At 44.2% G+C, this 15,262-nt stretch overlaps 1 protein-coding gene across 1 annotated transcript in view; it reads left to right on the top strand.

Annotated features, from left to right (window-relative positions):
* Positions 1-6,041: 6,041 nt before the first annotated feature.
* LOC124594914 (sodium-coupled monocarboxylate transporter 1-like) overlaps positions 6,042-15,262 on the top strand; it is a 118,046-nt gene continuing 108,825 nt past the window's right edge. Inside the window, exon 1 of the mRNA XM_047133394.1 lies at positions 6,042-6,480. The gene's annotated coding sequence lies outside the window, so the exon portion shown is untranslated. The remainder of the gene's footprint in view (positions 6,481-15,262) is intronic.

Below are 15,262 nucleotides of genomic sequence, written 5' to 3'. Positions count from 1 at the left end.
TTTGAGCACAGCGACTATAAACAAGAATGTGCAATTCACACAAGAAGTAAGCAATACGCGAAACCACCGTTAAAGCAGTTACTTAATATTATATCTTTGGTACACTTACCAACTCATATTAGTTTAAGACATAGAGAAGGCTCAAAGAAGAACCAGCACAAGTTGTTAAGAGTTTTTAGTCGGCGCGGGAACGTCTTACAAATGCTCAAAAATTTACGCTGAGAGACGTTGTGTTGCGTTAACGCACAAAATTCCCACAGATCACGTTCAGATGCTATGGATGGAACATATCCCTTTCTCTAACTTACATGTCACGTACTGAACATGAAGAAAGACGTATGTAGCGGGTTACTGACTATGGGGAGAAAATAATCCTGGTGCACCATGCACCCTCTTTTCCAATCTGCACAATTCCTTGGATATTACAAATGTGACACACATTTCCATAACATCTCTTGCTTCTAAACGCATTCCTGGCATGGACTCAACTAATGTCTGAAGTAGTACTGGAGGGAATTGACACCATGAATCCTGCAGGGCTGACCATAAATCCGTAACAATAGGAGGGAGTGGAGATTTCTTCTGAACAGCACGTTTAAGGCATCTCAGATATGCTCAATAATGTTCATGACTGGGGAGTTCGGTGGCCAGCGGAAGTGTCTAAACCCAGAAGATTGTTCCTGGAGGCACTCTGTGGGAATTCCGGATGTGTGGTTCAAATGGCTCTGAGCACTATGGGACTTAACTTCTGAGGTCATCAGTCCCCTAGAACTTAGAACTACTTAAACCTAAGGACATCACACACACCCATGCCCGAGGCAGGATTCGAACCTGCGACCGCAGCAGTCGCGCGGTTCCAGACTGTAGCGCCTATAACCGCTCGGCCACCCCAGCCCTGGATGTGTGTGGTGTCGCATTTTCCTGCTGGAATCGCCCAGGTCCGTCGGAATGCATAATGGACACGAATGGATGCAGGTAATCAGCCAGGATGCTTACATAGGTGTCAGAGTCGTATCTAGACGTATCAGGGGTCCCATATCGCCCTACACCATTACAGAGGCTCCACCAGCTGACATGCGGGGTCCATGAATTCATGGGATTGTCTCATGACACGTTCATCCACTCGATACAATTTCAAGCGAGACTCGTCCGACCAGGCAACATGTTTCCAGTCATCAACAGTCCAATGTCGGTGTTGACGGTCCGAGGCGAGGCGTAAAGCTTTGTGTCGTGCACTCATCGGGAGTACACGAGTGGGCCTTCGACTCCGAAAGGTCATATCGATGATGTTTCGGTGAATGGTTCGCACGCTGACACTTGTCGATGGCCTAGCATGGGAATCTGCAGCAATTTGAGGAAGGGTTGGGCTTCTGTCACGTTGAACGATTCTCTTCAGTCATCGTTGATCCCGCTCTTGCAGGATCTTTTTCCGGCCACAGCGATGTCGAAGATTTTCTTTTACCGGATTCCTGATATTCATTGTGTACTCGTCAAATCATCGTTCGGGAAAATCGCTACTTCATCACTACCTCGGAGATTCTGTGCCGCGTCGCTCGTGCGCCGACTATAACACCAAGTTCAGACTCACTTAAATCTTGATAACCTGCCATTGTAGCAGCAGTAATCAGTCTAACAACTGCACCAGACATTTGTTGTCTTGTATAGACGTTGCCGACCGCAGCGTCGTATTCTGCCTGTTTACATGTCTATTTGAATACGCATGCCTATACCAGATTCTTGGGCGCTTCAGTATATAATCACTCCACTTTAAATCGCTGCGTACTCATACTGCTAGATATTTTGTGGAAATAGCTTCTTCCAATGATCGTCCCACAATCGTGTAACCATACGATAATCACTCTTTCTGTCTATTTACGCGCAATATGTTACATGTGTTTGTGTTGAGGGTCAACTGCCACTCCTTGTACGATAAACCGATCCTCTGCAAGTCCCCCTGCATTTCGCTACAATTTTCTGCATCTACATTTATACTCTGCAAGCCACCCAACGGTGTGTGGCGGAGGGCACTTAACGTGCCACTGTCATTACCTCCCTTTTCTGTTCCACTCGCGTATGGTTCGGGGGAAGAACGACTGCCGGAAAGCCCCCGTGCGCTCTCCAATCTCTCTAATTTTACATTCGTGATTTCCTCGGGAGGTATAAGTAGGGGGAAGCAATATATTCGATACCTCATCCAGAAACGCACCCTCTCGAAACCTGGCGAGCAAGCTACACCGCGATGCAGAGCGCCTCTCTTGCAGAGTCTGCCACTTGAGTTTGCTAAACATCTCCGTAACGCTATCACGCTTACCAAATAACCCTGTGACGAAACGCGCCGCTCTTCTTTGGATCTTCTCTATCTCCTCTGTCAACCCGACATGGTACGGATCCCACACTGATGAGCAATACTCAAGTATAGGTCGAACGAGTGTTTTGTAAGCCACGTCCTTTGTTGATGAACTACATTTTCTAAGGACTTTACCAATGAATCTCAACCTCGCACCCGCTTTACTAACAATTAATTTTATATGATCATTCCACTTCAAATCGTTCCGAACGCATACTCCCAGATATTTTACAGAAGTAACTGCTACCGGTGTTTGTTCCGCTATAATATAATCATACAATAAAGGATCTTTATTTCTATGTATTCGCAGTACATTACATTTGTATATGTTAAAGGTCAGTTGCCACTCCCTGCACCAAGTGCCTATCCGCTGCAGATCTTCCTGCATTTCGCTGCAATTTTCTAATGCTGCAACTTCTCTGTATACTACAGCATCAACCGCGAAAAGCCGCATGGAACTTCCGACACTATCTACTAGGTCATTTATATATATTGTGAAAAGCAATGGTCCCATAACACTCCCCTGTGGTACGCCAGAGGTTACTTCGTCTGTAGACGTTTCTCCATTGAGAACAACATGCTGTGTTCTGTTTGCTAAAAACTCTTCAGTCCAGCCACACTGCTGGTCTGATATTCCGTAGGCTCTTACTTTGTTTATCAGGCGACAGTGCGGAATTGTATCGAACGCCTTCCGGAAGTTAAGGAAAATGGCATCTATCTGGGAGCCTGTATCTAATATTTTCTGGGTCTCATGAACAAATAAAGCGAGTTGGGTCTCACACGATCGCTGTTCCTGGAATCCATGTTGATTCCTACATAGTAGATTCTGGGTTTCCAGAAATGACATGATACGCGAGCAAAAAACATGTTCTAAAATTCTACAACAGATCGATGTCAGAGATATAGGCCTATAGTTTTGTGCATCTGCTCGACGACCCTTCTTGAAAACTGGGACTACCTGTGCTCTTTTCCAATGATTTGGAACCTTCCGTTCCTCTAGAGACTTGCGGTACACGGCTGTTAGAAGGGGGGCAAGTTCTTTCGCGTACTCTGTGTAGAATCGAATTGGTATCCCGTCAGGTCCAGTGGACATTCCTCTGTTGAGTGATTTCAGTTGCTTTTCTATTCCTTGGACACTTATTTCGATGTCAGCCATTTTTTCGTTCGTGCGAGGATTTAGAGAAGGAATTGCAGTACGATCTCCCTCTGTGAAACAGCTTTGGAAAAAGGTGTTTAGTATTTCAGCTTTACGTGTGTCATCCTCTGTTTCAATGCCATCATCATCCCAGAGTGTCTGGATATGCTGTTTCGATCCACTTACTGATTTAAAGTAGGACCAGAACTTCCTAGGATTTTCTGTCAAGTCGGTACATAGAATTTTACTTTCGAATTCACTGAACGCTTCACGCATAGCCCTCCTTACGCTAACTTTGTCTTCGTTTAGCTTCTGTTTGTCTGAGAGGTTTCGGTTGCGTTTAAACTTGCAGTGAAGCTCTCTCTGCTTTCGCAGTAGTTTCCTAACTTTGTTGCTGAACCACGGTGGGTTTTTCCCGTCCCTCACAGTTTTACTCGGCACCTACCTGTCTACAACGCATTTTACGATTGCCTTGAACTTTTTCCATAAACACTCAACATTGTCAGTGTCGGAACAGAAATTTTCGTTTTGATCTGTTAGGTAGTCTGAAATCTGCCTCCTATTACTCTTGCTAAACAGATAAAAATTCCTCCCTTTTTTTATATTCCTATTTACTTCCATCTTCAGGGATGCTGCAACGGCCTTATGATCACTGATTCCCTGTTCTGCGCTTACAGAGTCGAAAAGTTCGGGTCTGTCTGTTATCAGTAGGTCCAAGATGTTATCTCCACGAGTCCGTTCTCTGTTTAATTGCTCGAGGTAATTTTCGGATAGTGCGACTTCTCTGTAGACAACAGCGTCATCCGCGAAAAGCCTCGCGAACTTCGGATGTTGTCTGCTATGGTCAAAAGTAATGGTCCTATAACACTCCCTTGAGGTACGTCTGAAGTCATTTTTACGTGTGAAGACTTTTCTCCTTTGAGCATGACATGCTGTCTTTTGTTTGCTACAAACTCTTCACTTCAATCACGCAGTTGGGCTGATATTCTGCACGCTCGTGTTATGTGTTGTGCTCTTACTGCTGTTACATGGTTCCATGTTTTCAATGTTTTCTGCTTGCTTAAGCCGGTATTATGGCGTTTAGTATCTTTTTCTGACGTTTGCAAATCAGCCATAGCGTTTCTTTTCAGGTTAAATAACATGTATGATATGTGAAGTTGTCACAATAGATACTTTAAATACTGTGAAGATGATCAATGAACGGAACCGGTTGTGAATAAATACATTGTAAGACAGCGCATTGTGTACCATGCATTTCTCCAAATGTACCGATGCTGCTGTTAATCGCCTGAGCCCGCATCTCGTGGTCGTGCGGTAGCGTTCTCGCTTCCCACGCCCGGGTTCCCGGGTTCGATTCCCGGCGGGGTCAGGGATTTTCTCTGCCTCGTGATGGCTGGGTGTTGTGTGCTGTCCTTAGGTTAGTTAGGTTTAAGTAGTTCTGAGTTCTAGGGGACTTATGACCACAGCAGTTGAGTCCCATAGTGCTCAGAGCCATTTGAACCATAATCGCCTGAAAAACAGTTTGATACTACAGCATGACCAGGAAACTGACATGAAATGTCCTCCAAGTTTCTCCTCAAATGTTCCGCCGCTACTACAGCTGAGGCAGAGGCTAAAAGTATCCGTTAACCGTATACGATCTACCTTTAACTAGCAGGGTTTTTAGCAATTTCAAATCTGCAGCAATATTTACACTATGTTTACATTTTACTACTAATAATTCTTGAAAGCACGCAAAAAACTGTTCTCTTTCGAAATATGAACCTTGTCAAATTTTCTGTACGCACTAAATTCGTGAAATTTGTCTTATATTGTAGAAAATAACTCGAAAGATGACTCCCCGGAACGCTTAGCTCGGAAATAAGAAATCAGTACTCATAAGACAAAAGAAAGGAGTTCCGTGGTCCATCATCCACCAAACTAACAGTAGCGGAAGGAATGAATATAAATGGAATGCAAAATCTGTGTGGATAGGATTTCGTTGTAACGTGTTTACCAAATACTCGTATTTAGGATTTAACATCGAATTTTAACCATACCCTCAAGGCGCGCAGTAGTTCAATTAAGTAAACAAATGTGAGGTCACTGTTGTATTAAAATAATCGCTTTTACTCCGTTGTACCACTTCGCAACTTGTGTACATCCCTTGTTAGAGTACGCCTGCCCGTGTGCGCTGCAATCGCTTTCATTAAACAAAAGGACATAAACGTCCTTCCAGTAACATAAACGCAATCGGTTCGTACAGGTTGCGTGCGAGATGGAACCGCTTAATGCTGCCCGCGGATTACGCCGTGGTGTTTGGTTAACTACGGTGCGGATAGCGGCATTAAACCACGCCAGAAGCCAACAGCCGGGACAATAAACGAAGGTTGCAACTAGGCGAGGGGTGACGGAAAAGAGCGAAAAAGGACGAAGCCGGCTGGGCGCCGCTGACCGGTCCGTCTTCCCCCACCACCACCACCGCGGTGGTGTCGCGGAAGGAGGGGAGGGGGGGGGTGTCGCAAAGACGGGAGATACTTAATGCCCGAACCTGTCCGGATGCTACACAGTTCTGCGTGCCCCATCGCCGACGACTAGTTGCGAAACCGACGCACGCGTGACGTCTCTGTGAAGAAGCGGCCCAGAGGCTTTGCTCTCTCTCCTCAGTCGTCTGCGCCTCCAGCGTGTGTCGCGCCCACCCCCGCTGGTCGTTTCGTTATCTCGGTCCGTTTTTCTTGCGTGTTTCCTTACGAAGGAGCAACAAAAGAGGCGGGTTATCGCGCCCTATTTTTTAAATATATTGTCTTTACCCTCCTTTCAGTTAAAAACATAATTTCGGCTAGCCCTTTTTGAGACAAGCACGTGAATGATCGTGTTTCAAGTTCCCTGACATAAGTTTAGTTTTAGAAAGTTATAGACACCAGTTTTTCGTCTCTCAAGAGGTTACCCGTCCAAGGCCTACGTGAATGCATTATAAAGAGTTTGCCAGCTGCAAAGAGACGACTGACAAGATCCTGTGGTAAGTTTCGACTATTTTTCACTCATTTTAAGTTAACAAAGTTTTATAAATCTTTTGTTCTTATTTTTAACATGAAACCATATTAACTTCTATTTGGTTATTTAACCACGCCTCGGTGTGGTGTTTTGAACGGTAGAGCAGAGTTGACCATTCGCTAAAATCTTCGAAAATCAGGACGGTGTGAAGTAAAAACTAAAGGGATGAGACTGCTCATGTATTTCAGGACTCGAACGTACGAACTAACTAGCATTCCAGCCAAACTGCTTTTCTCGAAATTTTGTGTGCGGTCTACATTCTACATCGTATTTACATCAACACGTATCATTCTGAAGTGAGTGGCTACGTCGTCGTTTATTGTAACATGAATTTAAGATTCTCATCGATCGGTTCACGGAAGAAGTATGAAGAAAAACAGTACGTGCCTCTGTGACACTTGCTACTGGTCTAATTTTACTAACACGAATTGTACGTATAGAAAAAAGTAGTAGATTCTTCGCTAAAAGTCGGTCTTTCAGCTTTGTGAGTAGGTGTCCGGAGATATTAGACAATCCTCGAATATCTGCTAGCTGCGATTTCTCTGAACTGTCGTTTCGCTTTCCCGTGAAGCAAACGACCAGATGGGAGATCGTACCTCCGAAAGTCTTACGTGGTCAAAGCCCCGTGAATAGTCCAGCCTGCAGTGTGAACAAACACACTAGAGCACAAACCAAGTATACAACGTGCAGGTAACATCATTCGAACACAGAACGCAAGTTTTTTCAGTGTGCTACAGTAAACTGGATTCTGCTGTTTCGTTTACCTACAGCCTAGTACAGGTGATCGATACACTTCACATCGTACTGTTAATCCTTAATAATTTGCGCGACACCGTTAACTCCTATTGGGGCTGTTTAAGCACGCATTTTGTTTAGAAATCAAATGTATCAGGGACGTATTTTTTTTTTTTTTTAGTCATTAAACGGTGCATTCACTCGCACACCGAAATCTACAACTCCATCAGAATCGTGAACAAAACTAGATTAACACTGCAGTCAGGGTCTACTACAGTTAACATTTCCTCCGAACTCATAATGCCTCTAGATCCGACAGCATGTTACTACTGTTTGAACGGATGAAACTTTCTCACGAATTATTTGCAAATCTCAATAATTACACCTGATACTGTCGTCCAAGTCATTTTGACAATCCCGCTCCGGCTCCGGTGGGCTATTTACATCTACATCCATATTCCCTGCAAGCCACTTTGAAGTGCAAGGCAGTGGGTACTTCCCACTGAACTTCTTAGAGTTCCTTCCGGTTCCATAGTAAGTAGGATCCCGCGGGACAGTTCATGTATTTCTCTGCCAGATAAGGTCTTGCAGGACGTCAGTGATGCTTACCATGGGCAAGACAGACCTGCAAGCATTCGTGATGCCATCCTTCGTAAGCCGTCGATATCGCCTGTCTGTCCAATTTGGTATGAATCCCACAAGCTGTACTATGTTCTAAGAAGCGTCGCACTAGTGCTTTGTAAGCAATTTGCTTTGTCGACTGTGTTTCTGCGCTGTCTACCACTGAGACGAATCAGCCATCTATGTTATCTACGACTGAGCCTATGTGGTCATTTTATTTCATATCCGTACATATTGTTCGACGCAGTTATTTCTACGAGCCGACAACAACTGTAACTAAATGATATTTTGATTGTAGTATACCAATATTTTAATTTTGCGAAGTCCAAAAAAAATTTCTGAACGCTGAAATCAGGTTGTCTGTCTTTGCACCACTCTCAAATCGTAAGAACATATACCTTAATTTTTTGCAGCTTTTTTTAGACACTACTTCATCGTTGATAATAGTAGCACCTCCAAAACGTCTGAGGTTATTGTTAACATTGTGCCCAGGACACTGATATACAGTGTGAACAACAAGGATCTGAACACATTTCCCTGCGTCACACGTGAAATTTCTTCTAAATTTGTCGCGACTCTCCAGCCAAAATAATACGCTGCGTCCTTCTCAGTCAAATCAAGAATTTCGCTTGCTGCCCCTTGTGATCATGCTTTCGACATTAAGTTGAAGTGTGGCACTGAGTCAAATGTTTTCCGGAAGTTGAGAAATTCTGCATCCACCTGATTGGCTTTGTCTGTAGGTTTCAGCATATCATATGAGAAAAGCGCAAGTTATGTTTCGCACTGTCGATGTTTTCAGAATCCTTATTGGTCGGTACGAGGACGTTGTTCTGTGTGAGATACCTCATTACGTTTGAGCTCAGAAAATGCTTTAATATTTTACAACAAACGCATTTCAATGATATTGGGCGGTAGTTTTGTGGATCAGTTCTGCTACTCTTCTTGAACACTGTGTGAAATGTGGTTTCCGCCAACCACTGGCCACCGGTTTTTGTTCGGTGGATCTATGGTACGTTACTTTTGAAAGAGAACCTAACTCAGCCGCGCATTCTGTGTAATATCTGACAGGTATTCCGTCGGGTCGTGGATCTTTACTTATTTTAGTGACATTATATGTTTTTCAACGCTGCTGAGACTAATATCGTTATCACTCACTTTTGCACGGGCGCGAGAATTAAGCTGGGACGACTCAGAAGAAATCAAGTAGATTCGTTTTTTCTAGATTTTATAAAAGTTGTCACCGGAAATATGTGCTGAAACTGAGATACAGTGCCGATGGATCCCGTTGCTGTGGAACAAACATCCGCCGGTGGTGCTGTCGTGTTGGGGTTCATCGTGGTGTGAAGCCTTCCGTCTGTTTACGCCTACGTTCTGCAAAAAAAAAAAAAAAAAAAAAAAAAAAGGTTCAAATAGCTCTAAGCACTATGGGATTTAACATCTGAGATCATCAGTCCCCTAGACTTAGAACTACGTAAACCTAACTAACCTAAGGACATCACACACGACCATGCCCGAGGCAGGATTCGTACCTGCGACCGTAGCAGCAGCGCGGTTCCGGACTGAAGCGCCTAGAACCGCTTGGCTACAGCGGACGGCCTTCTTTCTGCAGAATTAGCAGGAATCGTGCCGTGTGTCGACGTACCGTGCATAATATGACAGCTCATTAATGTCTGGAAGTTCTCTCCGGGCAGACATGCACAACAAGAACGAGAAGTTAGGTATGCTACTTGCGTAAACTGGTTGTCAGAGAAATTGTGTCAGAACAGTACGAGGGTGTCCAGCGCTCGAGGCACCTGCACGCACTATCAGGACACTAGTGTGACGTGCTGCGTGACGTCAGAGGACGAGCAAGACGACTGCAACAGACACGGCACACGGAGGACATGTTGTGTCTGCGTCGCTTATCGATGCGCACTGTGGCTCGAGACGTTTCGCCAAGGAATGTGGGATGAGCCAGCATCCACATCTACACTCCACCAGCCGCCTCACAGTGTGTGGCTGAGGATACTTTGTGTAGCTCTCTACTTCGTTGCTTTCCTGTTCCAGTCGCTACTTGTGCGCGGGAAGAACTCTCGCCGGAAGTCTCTTTACCAGCCCGAACCTCTCGTAATCTCGCCTCCATGGTATTATCGCGAAATATATGTAGTTCGAAGCTATATATCGGTTGACTCCTTTAAGAACATACGCTGTCGGAATTTTAACAGGAACAGCGCCGTCATGCATAAATCTTCTGCTGAAGCGTCTGGCGGTAAGGTCCCTTCAGTATCTTCGTGCAGCTTTGACGCTTGCCAAAAGAACTCGTAACAAAACACGCTGCTATTATTTGAATCTTCTCTGTTTTATGTATTAATCCAAACTGGTAAGGATCCCATAGTGACGAGCCTCGTTCAAGTATCGGTCTAACAAGAGGTATTTTTTTTTCTTTTTTTTTTTTTTTAAGTAACCTTCTTCGCGAGTAGACTACAATTCCTGAAAATTTTTCCAGTGAATCTCAGTCTCGCATATCCTTTTTCTATGATTATTTTTATATGGTCCTCCTATTTTAAATCGTTCGGTGCGCATAGTCCCAGATATTTAATTAAGGTAGGAGCTTAAAAGTGACTGGCAACGGCCTTGCCGCAGTGGATAGACCGGTTCCCGTCAGATCACCGAAGTTAAGCGCTGTCGGCCGTGGCCGGCATTTGGATGGGTGACCATCCGGGCCGCCATGAGCTGTTTCCATTTTTCGGGGTGCACTCAGTCTCGTGATGCCAACTGAGGAGCTACTCGACCGAATAGTAGCGACACCGGTCAAACAAAACCATCATAAAGACCGGGAGAGCGGTGTGCTGACCACATGCCCCTCCTATCCGCATCCTTATTGAGGATGACACGGCTGTCGGATGGTCCCGATGGGCCACTTGTGGCCTGAAGACGGAGTGCGTTTTTTAAAAGTAACTGATCGGCAACTGCTTAATCGTACAGTACGGGTCACTTTGCCTGTTTATGCACAATACGCTGCGTTTGATTACGTATGGGATCAGCGGTCTGTCTCTGTACCTACTGTGGACCTTCTACAGTTCTTCCCAGAATTCGCTATAATTTTTTATCGTTGTAGTTTGTCTGTATACAACAGCATCGTCAGCGAAGAGCTTCAAGGGACTTCCGACGCTATCTACGACGTTATTTGTATAGGGTGTCCCAGAAATGTTGTGACAAACCTCTGGGGGAGGTGCAGCACATCGTAAGGATTGAGAAATGCACGGCAACCTATGGCCGCAAACTTGAGAGGTCGAAGATCCGAAAGGAAACGGGAGAGTGATTCATTTGAAACATATCTTTGGACATAAAGAGTACACATGGTGTACGACAGGAATATAGCTCCAACGTTACAACAGATGCTCGAAGTCCGCACCACCAGACGCCACACAATGGCTGTCACCGACGAAGCATTGACTGACGGAAACGCTCGAACGCTCCGGGAGGTTCTTCGATTATAGCAGCTGCAGCTGCGCAGACGATTCTTGCCACGAGATCCGTTCCACACTCGACTCGTGAGTTTCATGACTCCCCACAGAAACAAATCAGGGTACGTTAAACCGATTAGCGAGGGCGCGTCTCCCTCTAGAACTCTCGTGTACAGCACCACCCGACGGCGCACGTCGTCGTTTCCGGTCATGGGTTGCTATGCAGTTCTCATCCTTATGACGTACCCCACCTTCCCTAGAAATTTGTCACAACATCCGGCCATGGGTTTCTATGCAAGTCTCATCCTAATGACGTACCCCACCTTCCCTAGACGTTTGTCACAACATTTCTGGGACAATCTGTATACAGGGTGTAAATTTTAAGTTGATAAACCAAAATAACCCAAAAAATTAGCTTCAAACGAAAAAAAGTGTAGAATCCAAAGTTGATTATTTTCTAGGGGGACATCTACTGGTGCTAAAATTAGCCCGCCAACCCAGCCCCATTGGGATGGGACGGGAGCAACTTTAGAATTTCAAATGGGAACCCCCATTTTTTATTGCAGAATCAGATTCTACGTAAAAAACTACGTACATTTTGTCTTAAAAATTGTTTTGATTCTTGGTAGTTGGCGCTGTAATTCAATAAAATCCATGTTCTTATTTTTGCTTGTAAAATGGTTACGGATAAATAAAAAATTAGTTCACTCGTTAGTAAGTAGGATGTCTGGATAGTTAGTTAGCTAATCAGATGATTTGTTTGATAATTAAAAGTGGTGTGGCCTCATGACCACGAAACAAACAAAACTTATCCGAATCTGTGGAGCCGGCCGGAGTGGCCGAGCGGTTATAGGCGCTACAGTCTGGAACCGCACGACTGCTACGGTCGCAGGTTCGAATCCTGCGTCGGGCATGGATGTGTGTGATGTCCTTGATTAGTTAGGTTTAAGTAGTTCTAAGTTCTAGGGAACTGATGACCTCAGAAGTTAAGTCCCTTAGTGCTCAGAGCCATTTGAACCTTTTTTTTTTAATGTGCGGAAAAAAATAATACAGTATTTGGGTCAACGTTTGTAAAACTCTGATTCCACTCTCTCAAACTCCACCCTATGGGGAGAGAGGGAGAGTTTTAGTTTTAGCGAATCTAAATTTACAAAGTAAATAAGTATTTTTTATTTATCCGTAACCATTTTCCACGCAAGAAATAGAACATGGATTTTCTTGAATTAAGCGCCATCTACCAAGAATCAAACCAATTTTTTAAGACAAAATGTACATAGCTTTTTATGTATAATCTGATTCTGCAATAAAAAATGGGTGTTCTCATTTGAAATTTTAAAGTTGCCTCCCACCCCAACCCCGGGGGCCTGGGGTGGCAGCCTAAATTTAGCACCAGCAGATGTCCCCCTCGAAAATAAGCAACTTTCGATTCTACACACTTTTTCGTGTGAAGCTTATTTTTCGAGTTATTCTGGTTTGTCAACTTAAAATTTACACTCTGTGTATTGTAAATTGTATGAGTTCTATTACGCCGGCCGCGGTGGTCTAGCGGTTCTAGGCGCGCAGTCCGGAACCGCGCGACTGCTACGGTCGCAGGTTCGAATCCTGCCTCGGACATGGATGTGTGTGATGTTCTTAGGTTAGTTAGGTTTAAGTAGTTCTAAGTTCTAGGGGACTGATGGCCACAGATGTTAAGTCCCATAGTGCTCAGAGCCATTTCTTTAGTACTATTACACTTCCTTGAGGTACGCCCGAAGTCACTTTTACGTCTGATTGGACACACTCCTCCATTTCATCTGTTAATGCACCAGGTTTCCAATATGCTCTGTGACGCTTAAGATACGGCACTACATTTTTTATGCGTGAGCTCTTTACTGATGAAGCAACACTGACGAACCGCGCTAATGTAAATTTACGCAAACTGCGTTACTGGCTATGTAACTAACCCCTCGTCAAGTACGTCGCGAACGGTCCTGGAGAATAAACTTAGGGTGAGTTACCGATGAAACTTTCGTTGTGGAACCTTCCATTATCCCAGGAATGTTAAATTTACATATGCACGCTGACAGTCGTACGAACATTTCACTGGGATGTAACCGGATCAGATCTTGCAGCGCATTTCACAGATAATTTTGTGAAAATTTCATCACCAGAATTAACATGTGTTAAATCATTACTTTTGAACAATTTTAGAATGCTGTTACATTAGCTGTAGAGTTATATTTTTCTTAAACGCGTCAGTGACTTTAATGTCTGCGTCGTTATAAGATTTAAGAGTATTATAAGATACGTCATACAGAGTGTATTCGGAAATGCGTAAGTGCCTCAATGAATGTTTGACTAATGGACTCCAATACGTTATACAGGAGGGCGCACGTTCCGCAGAAACGAAACTAATATCGGGTGTGGCGCAAATAAGTATATCAGGACCTCTGATGTTCTCTCTCTCTCTCTCTCTCTCTCTCTCTATATATATATATATATATATATATATATATATATATATATATATATATATATATATCAGAGAGGCTCAGCAGCACTGCGACATTCTTCGCTGACGATCCCGTTCTGTTCATGAAAGTATCTCGTACTTGGACCATCGTAAAGAATGTGGGCAAAATTTCCCCGTCATAATGAATAGCCATTCTGTTTAAATATGGATATATACTGCATAAGGTAATGCCTAAAACATAAAAAACAGTACGGCATCTGATTACAAGAGTAGCAGTGAACACTTGAAGTGCGTCACGGCGTATAAGTATTTAGGAATGTTAAGAAGCGACATGAAACAGGGCAATCGCGCAAAATCACTACTATGGACAGCGCTCGGAAGACTTCGATTTGGGCCTGCCGGAATGGCCGAGCGGTTCTAGGCGCTACAGTCTGGAACCGCGCGACCGCTACGGTCGCAGGTTCGAATCCTGCCTCGGGCATGGATGTGTGTGATGTCCTTAGGTTAGTTAGGTTTAAGTAGTTCTAAGTTCTAGGGGACTGATGACCACAGCAGTGAAGTCCCATAGTGCTCAGAGCCATTTGAACCATTTGAACTTCGATTTGTCAGAACGGTTCTGCGAAAATTCAATACGTCTGCTAAGCAAGAAGCACAGACGATCCCAGAGCGACAAATCGTAGAGTATTTTTCCTGTGTCTCGAGTCTTTATCAAGTAACCATGACAACAAACATCGAAGGAATTCCGAGACGTGCTGGTAAAATCGTAACAGCTCCTAATGGACCATCCGAATGTGTAGCAGAAATGCTTGGGTAACTTAAATGGGATCCTTGGAAGAAAGACGGCGTAGTTCTCGCTGAACCGTGTTGACTAAATTTCGCGGAACTCTTTTGGAGTACGGCTCTGTGACCACTCTGCTTCCATGATCGTATACAATGCATAGCGATCACGAGAATAATAGACAGACATACAGTCAGTCATTTTTTCCTCGCCTAACACACGAACGGAGTAGGACATGAAATCAATAATATTGATACGATAAACCACCCGCAATGCACTGTACAATGGTTTGCGGAACAGATGTGTAGAACCATAAAACAAAATTGTGTGCCCCACTCGAAATAATTCAAATGGCTCTTAGCACTATGGGACTTAACATCTGAGGTCATCACTCCCCTAGAACTCAGAACTGCTTAAACCTAACTAACCTAAGGTCATCACACACATCCGTGCCCGAGGCGGGATTCGAACCTGCGACCGTTGCAGCAGCGCGGTTCCAGACCGAAGCGCCTAGAACCGCTCGGCCACAGCGTCCGGCGAGATTTGTTTCACACTATCGAAGTTCAATAACTGCTCATAGCTCTTAGGCTACGCGGTTTAGAGCCCATGTTTACTTGATTTTTGTTTTGTTTCGAATGATCATTCCTTTCATATCACTGAATATTGACCATCAGTTCTAAAAACGCTGTATAACATCTATTTAGGTTAATTATTT

Source organism: Schistocerca americana, chromosome 2 (genome assembly GCF_021461395.2).
Source record: "Schistocerca americana isolate TAMUIC-IGC-003095 chromosome 2, iqSchAmer2.1, whole genome shotgun sequence".
NCBI classification, from domain to species: domain Eukaryota; kingdom Metazoa; phylum Arthropoda; class Insecta; order Orthoptera; family Acrididae; genus Schistocerca; species Schistocerca americana.
This window is presented reverse-complemented; position numbering and strand designations above follow the sequence as displayed.